The sequence below is a fragment of the Patagioenas fasciata genome, chromosome W (assembly GCF_037038585.1).
Source record: "Patagioenas fasciata isolate bPatFas1 chromosome W, bPatFas1.hap1, whole genome shotgun sequence".
Classification (NCBI taxonomy): Eukaryota; Metazoa; Chordata; class Aves; order Columbiformes; family Columbidae; genus Patagioenas; species Patagioenas fasciata.
Genome location: NC_092559.1, coordinates 67,227,611 through 67,239,769, shown reverse-complemented (window position 1 = coordinate 67,239,769; position 12,159 = coordinate 67,227,611). Strand labels below are relative to the sequence as shown.

General features: G+C 42.3%; 1 non-coding gene across 1 annotated transcript; it reads right to left on the bottom strand.

Moving 5' to 3' along the window:
- Window positions 1-284: 284 nt before the first annotated feature.
- LOC136114686 (U2 spliceosomal RNA) lies at window positions 285-471 on the bottom strand. Its single transcript, XR_010653131.1, has one exon. It is a non-coding gene; the product is annotated as a U2 spliceosomal RNA (small nuclear RNA).
- Between the last annotated feature and the right edge of the window lie 11,688 nt (window positions 472-12,159).

The following is a 12,159-nucleotide window of genomic DNA, read 5'->3' as shown; positions in this document are numbered from 1 at the left end:
CTCACAGTACTGGCCAGCTTCAGTTGAGCTTCAGCTGCACAAATTTTCTCCCTACAGTGGCGAACGGCATCTCTGTAGTCCTCCCATGATGTCTGACCTTCCTTCCACTGACCGCATACTTTCTTTTCATGCTGTAGTTCAAGAAGAAGATCCCTGCTTAACCAATCTGGCTTTTTTCTTCGCCTACTAGATTTTCAACATTTTGGGATTGCCTGGTCCAAATATTAATGACCGAGAGCTCGGCCGCAGCTTAGTTCTGTCTTTGAACAGCACCCCGGTGATGGATAGGGTGTGCTGTTCCCAGAGGCACTGCAGTAGTGGGACCATGCACAGAGCAGACCCACCAAACTCCAGGTCCTATTACCATGCCCAACAATCCCCTTGATATAAAGGCCTCTCATACAGGACCTATCACTTATTAAATTGATAACACATACTACACATCACCTTAGCCAAAGTGCTGAGAGCGAGCGATAAGTTTTCCCCTCAGCCTCCTTTTCTCCAGGTTAAACAGCCTCAGTTCCCTCAGCCGCTTCTCATAAGACTTGTGCTCCAGACCCTTCACCAGCTTCAATGCCCTTCATTACTACTCACAGGTCAGTGGTTGAGCCCAATTTAAGTTTCATATCATTTAGCTTAAGTAAATGCATGCTAAATATAATGAATCATCCAGAAGTATAAAGTTGTATGATTTTTAATATTCTCTCTGCTTAGTGTTATTCGTAAGCTGGATTTGCTGAAATCTTAAGCTGTAAAACTCTGCTCGTATTTACCAAAAGCAACTACAAACTACACTGAACATCTGGGAGGTAAGGTCTAGTTCGAACTTTGCTGGGGAAAACAGATTTGACTAGGGAAAAAGTAACTACTTCAAGGCTAATGCAAAGACATTACAGAAATCTGCAAAATGGGGCCTGTTTTGAACTTCTCTGGGAAGAAAAGGGTTTATTCAGACAAAACAGCACCTGCAAGGCCATGGACTATAAACATTGTCTACAACTAAACAAAACAAACACACATATGAGATCAGTGACAAAGATCCAATGAGAAGCAAGAAGACCCCAAAGTAAAATATTACTATTGGACTGAATCATGGTATGAATGATCTGTAAAGATATAAAAATCTATGGTTTTCTGTGCTCAGGTTGGACCTCTGCTCAGGTAGTCAGGTAGTCAGGTAGCTTGAGCCAGTCCTCCTGCTATTCTACTCCTTTGTTATTTATTTATTTATTTATTTATTTATTTATTTATTTATTTATTTATTTATTTATTTTTTCTGTGAGTTCTGTTGCCTGAAAGTTTGTTTCCAGAGTTCTAAAATACAGACTCTGGAACAAACAACTGTCAGGGAGGGAAAGTACCTGAAAGTTTGCTCAGTGAATGGTTATCAGGCTCCTGGAGAGAAGGTAAGCAGCATTCAGCTTGGAATATTTACCCCATGCACTAAATAACAGAGGGAACCTGCCACCAAACTCGTTTAAGTTGCACTTTCTTTGAGAAATCTTAACGTTGTTCTGCAGTAAGCAGAATCCTAAATTACTCCCCTGCGACAAATGATCAGGCTTCCTGGACTCCTTTGCCCTTCATGACTGCCTCCTGTCACAGTCCATTCGGCGATGGACTCGTGATGGTTTGTTTAACTTGATCTCAAAGTGCAAAATTAAGGCAACCAAAATGCCAAGGGGTTATAATTCAATCAAACAGTGTTACTTTATTATTTTGCCCCTAAAGCGGCACACAATAGAGAAAGTAGAGAAAAAGAGTTGAAAAAGAAAGCTTCCATCAGAAAAGCTGTTCTAGTTTCCAATGGGAGGCTTTCCAGCCAGAGTAGGAGGGATTCTTGTGTCTCCCTACCAGAGTCAAGTAAAGAGAATTAGGGGGACCCTGCCTCCAGCCAGGTTGAGGAGAGGGACAACAACAACCAAGTTTATTGGACTGTGTGGATTCGATGGTCTGGTACATCAGAACCACGTGAGCATAAAGCCCTGGTAGAGACACTGGCACACAGTGTACAATGATGCCATTGAAACATAAAGAGTCAGAATCTGTCAGTATTGAAGGAGTGACCGGGGGATCCAAGGAATTGACTGTATTACAGGCTGAAGTGAGCCACTGGAAATGAGTGGGAAAGGCAAACTATTTTGACTGGCCCAGATGCTCCATGCGTCCTTGGCATAGACTACCTAAGGAGAGGGTATTTTAAGGACCCAAAAGGGTATCAATGGGCCTTTGGTATAGCAGCTGTAGAGACTGAGGACATTAAACAGCTGTCTACCTTGCCTGATCTCTCAGATGACCCTTCTGTTGTAGGACTGCTTAAGATCGAAGAACAACAGGTGCCTATTGCTACCATGACGGTGCACAGACAACAATATTGTACCAACCGAGATTCCCTGATCCCCATTCATAAAGTGATCCGAAAACCAGAGAATCAAGGAATGATCAGTAAGACTCACTTTCCTTTCAGTAGTCCTATATGACCAGTGCCAAAGTCTAGTGACGTGTGGAGACTAACTGTAGACTATCATGGCCTAAATGAAGTTACACCACCGTTAAGTGCTGCCGTGCCAGACATGTTAGAACGGCAATATGAACTGGAGTCAGAGGCAGACAAGCGGTATGCCACAATTCACAGTGATAATACATTTTTCTCAATTCCTTTGGCAGCAGAATGGAGAACACAGTTTGCCTTTACCTGGAGGGGTATCCAGTACACCTGGAATTGATTGCCCCAGGGGCAGAAGCATGGTCCTACTATCTGCCATGGACTGGCAACATAAAGGTTAACTTCTTCTAGCTCGGTGGGCCCATGATGCTTCAAGCCATCAAGGAAGGGATGCAACATATAGATGGTCTCATGACCAAGGGGTAGACTTAACAATGAACATTATTGCACAGGTTATCCATGATTGTGAAACATCTGCTGCAATCAAACAAGCCAAAAGGTTAAAGCCTCTGTGGTATGGGGGGCGGTGGTTGAAATATAAATATGAGGCCTGGCAGTTTGACTATATTTTACTACCTCGAACCCGCCAATGTAAGTGCTATGTGCTTACAATGGTGGAAGCAAGCACTGGATGGCTGAAAACATATCCTCTGTCTCATACCACTGCCTGGAACACTATTCTGGGTCTTGAAAAGCAAGTCCTGTGGTGACATGGCGCTCCAGAAAGAATTGAGTCAGACAATGGGACTGATTTTAAAAATAGTCTTATAAACAACTGAGACAAAGAACATGGCATTGAATGGGTATATCATATCCCCTATCATGCACCAGTTTCTGGGAAGATTGAGTGATACAATGTCTTGTTAAAAACTACCCTTAAGGCAATGGGAGGTTGAACCTTTAAAAAGTGGGATAGGCATCTGGCACAAGCCACCTGATTAGTTAACACCAGGGGATCAATCAATTGAGCTGGCCTTGCTCCATCAGAGCTTTTACATACAGTAGAAGGGGATAAAGTCCCTGTGGTGCATGGAAGGAATGTGTTAGGAAAAGCTGTCTGGGTTATTCCTGCTTTGGGCAAAGGCAAACCCATTCGTGGGATTGCTTTTGCTCAAGGGCCTGGATGTACTTGGTGGGTGATGCTGAAGGATGGGGAAGTCCGATGTGTACCTCAAGGAGATTTTATTCTGGGTGAGAATATTCAATTTCAAACTGTATGATGTTAATTGCTGCATGATATTAACAGTGTTCAGTAAGTGTCTTTTAGGTTGATGCAGTGGTGATGGTGAACCCTGAGCTAGTTTTGTGGTGATGAAGAACAAAGCAAACAGGGACATAGACAAAGACACACACAGAGGCAGAGGTCGTGTTCAGCAGGGAGCACAGAGCCAGGCAGAGTAGAGCAGAGCAGAGCTGAGTCAGGCTGAGGCTGTCTTTATTAACTATTCAAAATTTATAGGTTTACAGTGGTTAGATGGGATGTTTTTTCAATGATTGTTATTCCAAACACACCACACTCATGTTGTGACTGTTTTCAGTCACGTTCCCACTCATTCACAGCCCAGGACCAACAGCATTCACACATCACACACACTTGGGGGTGGTTTTCCAACCCGAGATACCATTCTCACGAGCCTGGGCTATCACTCCTTACAATCATGAAAAACATACTTCTGTACAACCTGTCCAAGGCCCTTTATATATTGACTAAATGATGTGATTTAATCATGTATTATATTTTCTTTGACCGTCCGGATGGTCATGTTAGTATTGATCTTCCTTTATCATCCAAGTGGCTGGAACCACATGTCTTGCTGTTCCCAGAAGCTTCATTGAGTGGCATCCAGTAACTTCCCCAAGACTGACATCTCTGACCTGCAATTCGTGGATACAAACAGTACCAAATTACACACCATCTCTCCTGCATAGAGAGACTGCTGTGATAGACAGAGACCCACAGTCATGAACTAAATGAACTTAACAAACTTTTTGAGTAAAAAGATGAACTAGTGATGTGTGCATGTATATACATTTGAAGACAGGCAGAAAGCAGTAGTGATTTGGGTATGATGTAAATGGTACGGAATAAGGGGTGGAATGTCCTGGTTTTGGTTAAAATAAGACCAGTTCTCTTTTAGTGAATTTTCCTTTGAGCTAAGTTATTCTAAGTAACTGCACTTTTCTGAATTTGCTGCATGTTTTTCAGACACTGTATGCTCTGGAGCTGATAAAGGTAGCAATGGTATGCAGAAGAGGCCCAGGTTTAGACTTATTGCTATGGTAGCCAAGGTTACTGATAAATTTTGCATGTCCCGTAAGTGAGAGGGGCTTATTTGCAAGGAGGGGTGGACAGAACAGGTGACTAAAATTGACCAGCTAAGTATTCCATCCCATACACCTCATACACCCTATAAAAGTGGGAGATCACAAGGGTCTCCCTCTCTTTGACTATGGCTGGCATCTGAAGAGGACCCTGCCTGTTGTGACCATGATCCTAGGCCTGGTTGCAGACCCTGCATCCCTGAATCCAGTTCTGGTTTACTAGGGAGTCCAGTCCAGGACTTCTGGGTGCCTACCCTGCAGCTGCTGGAGTAACGTCAGCTCCGCCATGGGCTGCTGCTGCACTGCCCCAGGAAATTCAAGATTGGTTTTGTATATTTCATATTATTTTCTCTATTAGTAGCATTAGTAAAGCATTTTGAACTTTTCCAACTTCTAAGTCTCTCTCCCTTTTCCTCCTATTACCTTTCCTTAGTGGGGAGGGCGGGGGGTTAACAGAGAGCATCTGCCATGGTTTATTGTCGCCCTGCAGTAAACGGTGACAGTATCTCAATGAATAAGCTCTTCTTGATGCTTGTGTGCATTGGGACTGCTTCAAACAAAGCTAGTTTGGATTTGGTACATTATTCTGAGCAGCTATGAACAAAAATCAGCCTTGTTAAAAATATATCTCCTTTTCTAGTGGTAGAATAGGACTTCCTTCTCTGGATTTCTTGTTTCTTTTCCACTGTTTAGTAGGTTTTGCTATTCTTTTGTTTCTTGTTGTGACTGGGATGCAGCCTGGCACTACCCATCTGTTGGAGCGAATAAAGGACTCTGCACTCCGATTCAATGTGAATCATGCTAGAGTCATTTATTACAGAAACAAGCCTCCTTATATATGCAGCTATTCTCTGATCACGCGTCCACGCTCCAATCATGTATTCACTAATTGGATATCATCTATGTTCACGAGCTGTCCATGCGCTGGAGTCTCACTGCTGATAGGTCCATTGATTTACGTCATGTTGAGGCCTTGTTATTGTAGAACTGCTTCTCTCCCATGGCAGGTCCTGTTTTCAGCTTTTTGAAGTGGCTTTGAAATTCCTTTGGGCCTGGCTAGTTCAATAACAAATCTCCATCTAACAGAAACCCCTCCACACCCATCCTTTTCCTTTTAAGTGCTTGAGGAACGCCTTTCCTTCAGGGCTGTGATGTGTCAGTATAAAAGACCCCTGAGACCTCCTGCTTTGCAAGTTGGGCACAATAGCCTGGAAGACACAACTGATCACATCTTTGGCCATGTTTTCAGTCACTCTTTTAACATGTGGTTTAATAATTTCCAAATTCCTTTATAAAAATTATATAGATTTTGAAAAGAGAACGTGGAATATACCTTCTACTCCACCTGGGCTCTTTAATAATTCATGTAGAAGGAAGGATCCTTTTAAATCTTTTACTACTCCCTTTATTACTTATTCTTTACTACATGATGGTGTTCATTCTTAAAATATCAGAGCTTTCCAGGGCCACAATTTTACAATCTCCTTTCCACTGTGAAATAAGATGTGCTTGTTTTCATGTGTATTTATTTCAGTGGTGCCTGTATCAATACGATGTTGGTTCACTGGCACATAATGTAGCTTGTACTGTGTTGCTGTAATGATCTCACTGCTGTTACTATTTTCCAGAACACAGAATGATAATGGGACCAATAAATCTCCAACCAGCTGGTGCTCAACAAGGTTTGTGTAGATGTAGATTGAGGTAAATCTTTCAGTGATGTCAGCTGAAAAGGAAAGCTGTCACTAGAAACCCCAGGAGAATCTTCCAAAAAAATTGCTAGCTTCCCAGCTGTACAAAAAATATAAGATTTTCCTCTGTTTTAAGCTTTGTTTTCCTAATTGCGGGATTAAGACCAGGTCTATGGTTGGTCAACAGCTAAAGCTCTGTTGTTGGAACTAATAAGTGTTCATACATTGCACCAACATGGATACGGATGAATAATGGTCTTGTTGCAAAGAATAATGTCATGTCTTACCCAGCAACACTATTTCCAGCACTATTAATATTATTCCAGCTGTCTAGGTATTGTATTTCTGCAAACCCCACATCCCACTTGACTGACAGCTTCCAGGGGCTTTGATAGTTGTTTGGTAAAGTTCAAATTGGTGTTTTGCAGGAAAAATCTGGTCCAAGCATTGTTGGGGAGCATGATGTAAAAACTGCCATTTACCATCCTTCTTTTTCTCTCACTCTGGCTCCAACTGCTAAACATAATGGACTTGAGAGACTTTTAACCAGCTGTTAAATTTCTAGGGCCAGTAACACCACTTTACAAACAGTTGTTTCTTTCTTCCTTGCCATTTTAGTTCTGTGAATTTTTCAATATCGCAGATTCTGTGTTTAACGATGATCACTTTAAAAAGTTCATCAGAATAAATCATCCCTTTGACAGCTTGGTTACTGTAGTCTATTAAGCAGTACATGGGTATCTGAGCGTTTGTCACAGTTTCAACTACTATCTGTGAACATCTGCTCATAACTGTTGTCAAATCTTTCTTTTGTTCTAGACATCCTCACATGGTCTTCCTTTCTGAGTAGAGACATATTTTCTTTAATTTTATACCAACTTCCTGACATGATTTTCAAAATCCTTTCAGAGCTTGGAGGTTTCACATCCATAGGTCTGACTCTGACAGTACTATGGTATCGCAGTTGAGATGGACAAATGACATGGACCAAGTTCTTCCAGGATGAAAGTAGCAGATGCCATTTATTGCTACAAGTGCATTTTTGTACAGTTCTACCAATTCATGTGTCTCTTCACTATTGGTTACAAGTTACAGCAGTAACATCTCATTGGTTAATTTTGCTATCATCCATGTTACTCTTCTACTCCCTTCTCTCTCACGGGTACAACTTAATATCTCCGGATACTCCTTTACTCCCATCCTTCTCAAGGGTAAACCTTAATATCTTCAAGGCTGATCTCTATTCCTATACTCTCTGTCAAGGACTCCACAGACCCGCTGTAGTTTCCCACACTATGGAAGCTGTGGTTATAAACTCCAATAGCACATTGCGCTGGTTTTGGCTGGGACAGAGTTAATTTTCTCCATAGTAGCCAGTATGGAGCTATGTTTTGGATTTGTGCTGAAAACAGTGTTGATAGCACAGAGATGTTTTTGTTATTGCTGAGCAGTGCTTACAAAGAGTCAAGGTATTTTCTGCTTCTCACACCACCCCACCAGTGAGGAGACTGGGGGTGCACAAGAAGCTGGGGGAGGGATACAGCCAGATAGCTGATCCCAACTGACCAAAGGGATATTCCATACCATATGACATCATGCTCAGCAATATAAAGTTTGGGGAAGAAGAAGAAAGAGGGGGATGTTTGTCTGCACTAGTAAACATTACATGTGATGGACCCCTGCTTTCCTGGAGATGGCTGAACACTTGCCTGCCGATGGGAAGTAATGAATGGATCCCTCGTTTCGGTTTGCTTGCATGCGCGTCTTTTGCTTTACCTATTAAAATGTCTTTGTCTCAACCCATAAGTTTTCCAACTTTTACTCTTCCAATTCTCTCCCCCATCCCACAGGGGGAGAAGGCGAGTAAATGAGCAAGTGGTTGTGTGGTGCTTAGTTGCCAGCTGGGGTTAAACCACAACACACATCAATGTAGCAAATGGTACTGCATGCTGTAAAACATCCTCACATCTTGGTTTCTAACATCATGTTAAAGCAATCTGTGACAGAGGTGTCTACTTCATTACTAGTAACAAAGTGGTGAAAATTATTCTACTTTAACAGTTGGTTTAAAAAAAATCAATTCCCTGCTTGGTCTGTAATTCCTGAGGCAGCAAAAATGGCTTTTAAAGCCTCAGCTATTTCAGAACCCATTCTGCCTTTTAGAAACAGTCCAGGCACATTTGGATAATACATTCATCACCATTAAAATAGGCTTGACACCATTATTGTGTTAAGAATATGCCACAAACACCTGTTACTTCTAAAGCCCTTTCTCATGCCCTATCTATGTTTTAAGTGTTCCAGTTTACAAGTCATGTAGCCATCTGGTTTTTGTTCATATCAGCAGTTCTCCTGGCTGTTTCAAAAAGGGGATTTACATTCCCAAGGCTTCCCACTTCCCCAGGAGCACAGTAAATATATTTTACCAGATGCTACAGTCTAGTAACATGCTGCTGCTACTACATGCTGTTTACTGCAGGGCAACAATAAACAGTGGCAGATGCTCTCTGTTAATCCCCCACCCTCCCCACTAAGGCAAGGTAATAGGAGGAAAACGGAGAAGAGACAAGTTGGAAAGTAGTTGGGTAGTCACAGGTGTAAGCCATATAGGGGTGCTTTTACTATAAATGCTATTAGTAGGGCTAGGCCTGATAGAAGGTTAGTTCAGGAATTGTTGAGTAGATTGAGTATTGTGAGGTGTAAAGTGCCAATTTGCATGTGTAAGTACAAGATTGTGACTAGTAGTGGTAGGGAGCTGATGAGGGTGTAGAATAGCAAATAGATGCTAGCACTTAGATGTTCAGGTTGGTTTCCTCATTGCATAATTAGAATTAGGGTGGGGATTAAGATTGCTTCAAATGAGATGTAAAATAATATTAATTCAGTGGATGAGAAGGCTAAGATGATGAAGGGTTGGATTGTGATTAGGGCTAGGATGAAGATTCGTTTTTGTGTAGATGGTTTGTATTGGAGATGATTTTAGCTTACCATAATCATGAATGGAAGTAGTCAGCAGGATAGAACTAGCAGGGGGGATGAGATTTGGTCGATGCTAGTTCATTGGGTTAAATTTTTGTGGGAGTAGTATGTTGGGAGTAGTCACTGGAAACTAAGGGTAGCGATTAGAAGACTGTACATGGTGGTATTAGCCCATAGGAATTTTGGGGGAGATAGGAGGGCTGTGGGAAGTAATATAATTATGGGGAGGATTATTTTTATCATTGTAAAAGGTTTAGGCTGTGTAACTGGTCAGAACCATGAGTTTGTGTGGAGGCTACTACTATTGCTAGGCCCGCTCCTGCTTCGCATGCTGAGAATGATAGTATGAGTACGGGTCAGACTGAGAAGGCAAGGTATATGGATAGTATCATGCTTTCCAAACATAATAGGGTGGAGTTTAAGTGGGTTCGGTGGAAGGCTGTCCTGTCCCAACAGATGGGATGAGGGATGAGTTAACTCTGAATGAGACACCCACCCTGACCCAACAGACAAGATCAGGTGTGAGTTACCTCTGGGTATTTCTGCTCGGTAATGCAAAGTGAATGACAGACAATCACTCCAGAAGTCAAATTCAGTTATGAATTTACTAAAAGCATGTGGTGGAATACAGATTATAGCAATTAGTGACTTGGCAAAAGTATGTTATAATATCACAAAACTTATCAATACATTGACAGCAATAGTCCTTCTAAAAATGGTGGATTGGCAACAATTAACTATAATGCAAAACTTAACAAGACTTTAGTAGCAGAACTTACAATGATACTTTTATATATTCAAGAAAAGGAAGAAAAAGAGAGAGAAGGAAAACTAAGAGAGAGAGAGAAAGATATCACCACTCCACAGGTTATCAGTCCAGCCATGATGTCCTATGGAGGGAGAGTGGACGCGTTGAAGACTTCAGTCATGCTGCGCAGCATATACATGCCACACCTGATGCCACGCGTGGGGTCATTTTATAACCCAGTTCATTTACATGTGGGCGGTTCATCTCCTCCCTCTGTTTGCTCTTCATGCTAATTAGGAAGACTCTTCTGGAAATGGGTCTGGGGTCTTCAAACTAGGGGAAAGTTCACAATACTGACCAGAAATGAGTTGTTTTGCCCATCAGAAGTAGCTGTTGGTTCATGGTTTCTTCTGATAATTGGTTGTCTGACAGATGGTTCACCTCTATCATTTCAATTAGGCCATGAGGCCTTTCACAGCAACACTGTCGATTGCCTCTGTCTTACAGGGTGTCTGCCATCACAGTCATCTATCTCTTCTGCCAAACACAAAACCTTGGGAAAGATGAGATTTCTGCCTCCATAGCCATCTATCTTATCCTCCCAAAGTAACAAAACCTAGATATTTAAGGCATAACATGGTCATTTGTTCTGATAAGGATGGGGGGGAGTGCTTCAAGGTTGTCACAACACCCCATGACTTAAACACTGGTTTTTGCTTCGTCGATGGCAGTGATCTTTATGTCCAAAACATCTTCTGCCACCCCATGGTCTAAACAAGCATCATCTTTGAGAATGGTGAATCTTACATAGCGAACAGAAGGAGAAAAGAGGGAAGAGGTAGAAGAAAGCAAGCAAGAAATCATACACTTAACAATAGCTACGCCAATCATTAGAAACAGTAATCCAGTTATAACGGATAGTCCAATTTGTAATAACCATTGTCCCCACTCTGTTAGTCCATCAGAACCTGAAGCTGCTATTCCTTTTCCTATTTCTTCCTCTTTTCAGCAGTTTCCACTTGCTGTACTTCTGGATCGGTTGTCTCCACCACATCTTTGATGGTGCCCCCCATGCAAGGCAGGCACAGCCACGTGGTGGGCCCTGCCATGAATCTACCTTTTTTTTTTTTTTTTGAAGATGGCACAAAATCCCTAAGTAGTTCAGAAGTAATTAGGAAACTGAAGAGAAAAAGCAAATGTATATATATATTTATGAACAGCTTTTTACAGAAGGACTTAGGGAAAAGATTAATTGTAGAGCAAAATACAAACATGTGGGGACCTGAGTTGACTAAGATAGTTGCATGCAGACACACATATATTAACTGTCTAAACAGCATGCGTGTATGGATTGACCACAGGTAAGAAGGTTACTTCTACATGAGAAAAACCCATCTCCCTCCCTCAACAGGCAAGCAATAAAACATGCACATAGAACAAACAAATTTTGAGTGTTCAACAAAACATTCAAGTTACTATCACAACAAACAACCTTATAACTCAAATGTGTAATGCAAAAGTCAGACTCTCGGTGGCTGTCCACTGCACTGTGGCTGGTACTCTGGCAGAAATGGCATCTCTTGGGCTGCGGCAGGAGCTTGCACTCTTTGGCGTGGTGACCCTGCTTGCCTCAGTTGTTGCACTTGTCTTTCCTCTCAGGTTTCCTGTTGCCAATGCTGTAGGCGCTCATCAGACCGGTCACCCAAGTGGACTCTAAGCCCTTGGGTGACTCCTTGAAGGTGAACTCAACAGCTTCACCGTCCTTCAGGTTGCAGAAACCCTTCATGTGGAGTTTGCTCCAGTGCACAAAGACTTCAATGGGCGAGTCCAGGGTCACGCCACCTGTGGTGATCATGGTGAGGAAGCTGAAACCCAGGTGGACATTGAACCATTTGCAGGTGCCAGAGCCATCCAGGGGCTGGGACTCATTCTCATATTTAGGTGAGACTCCGACCAGCTCCTCGCCTGGTGGG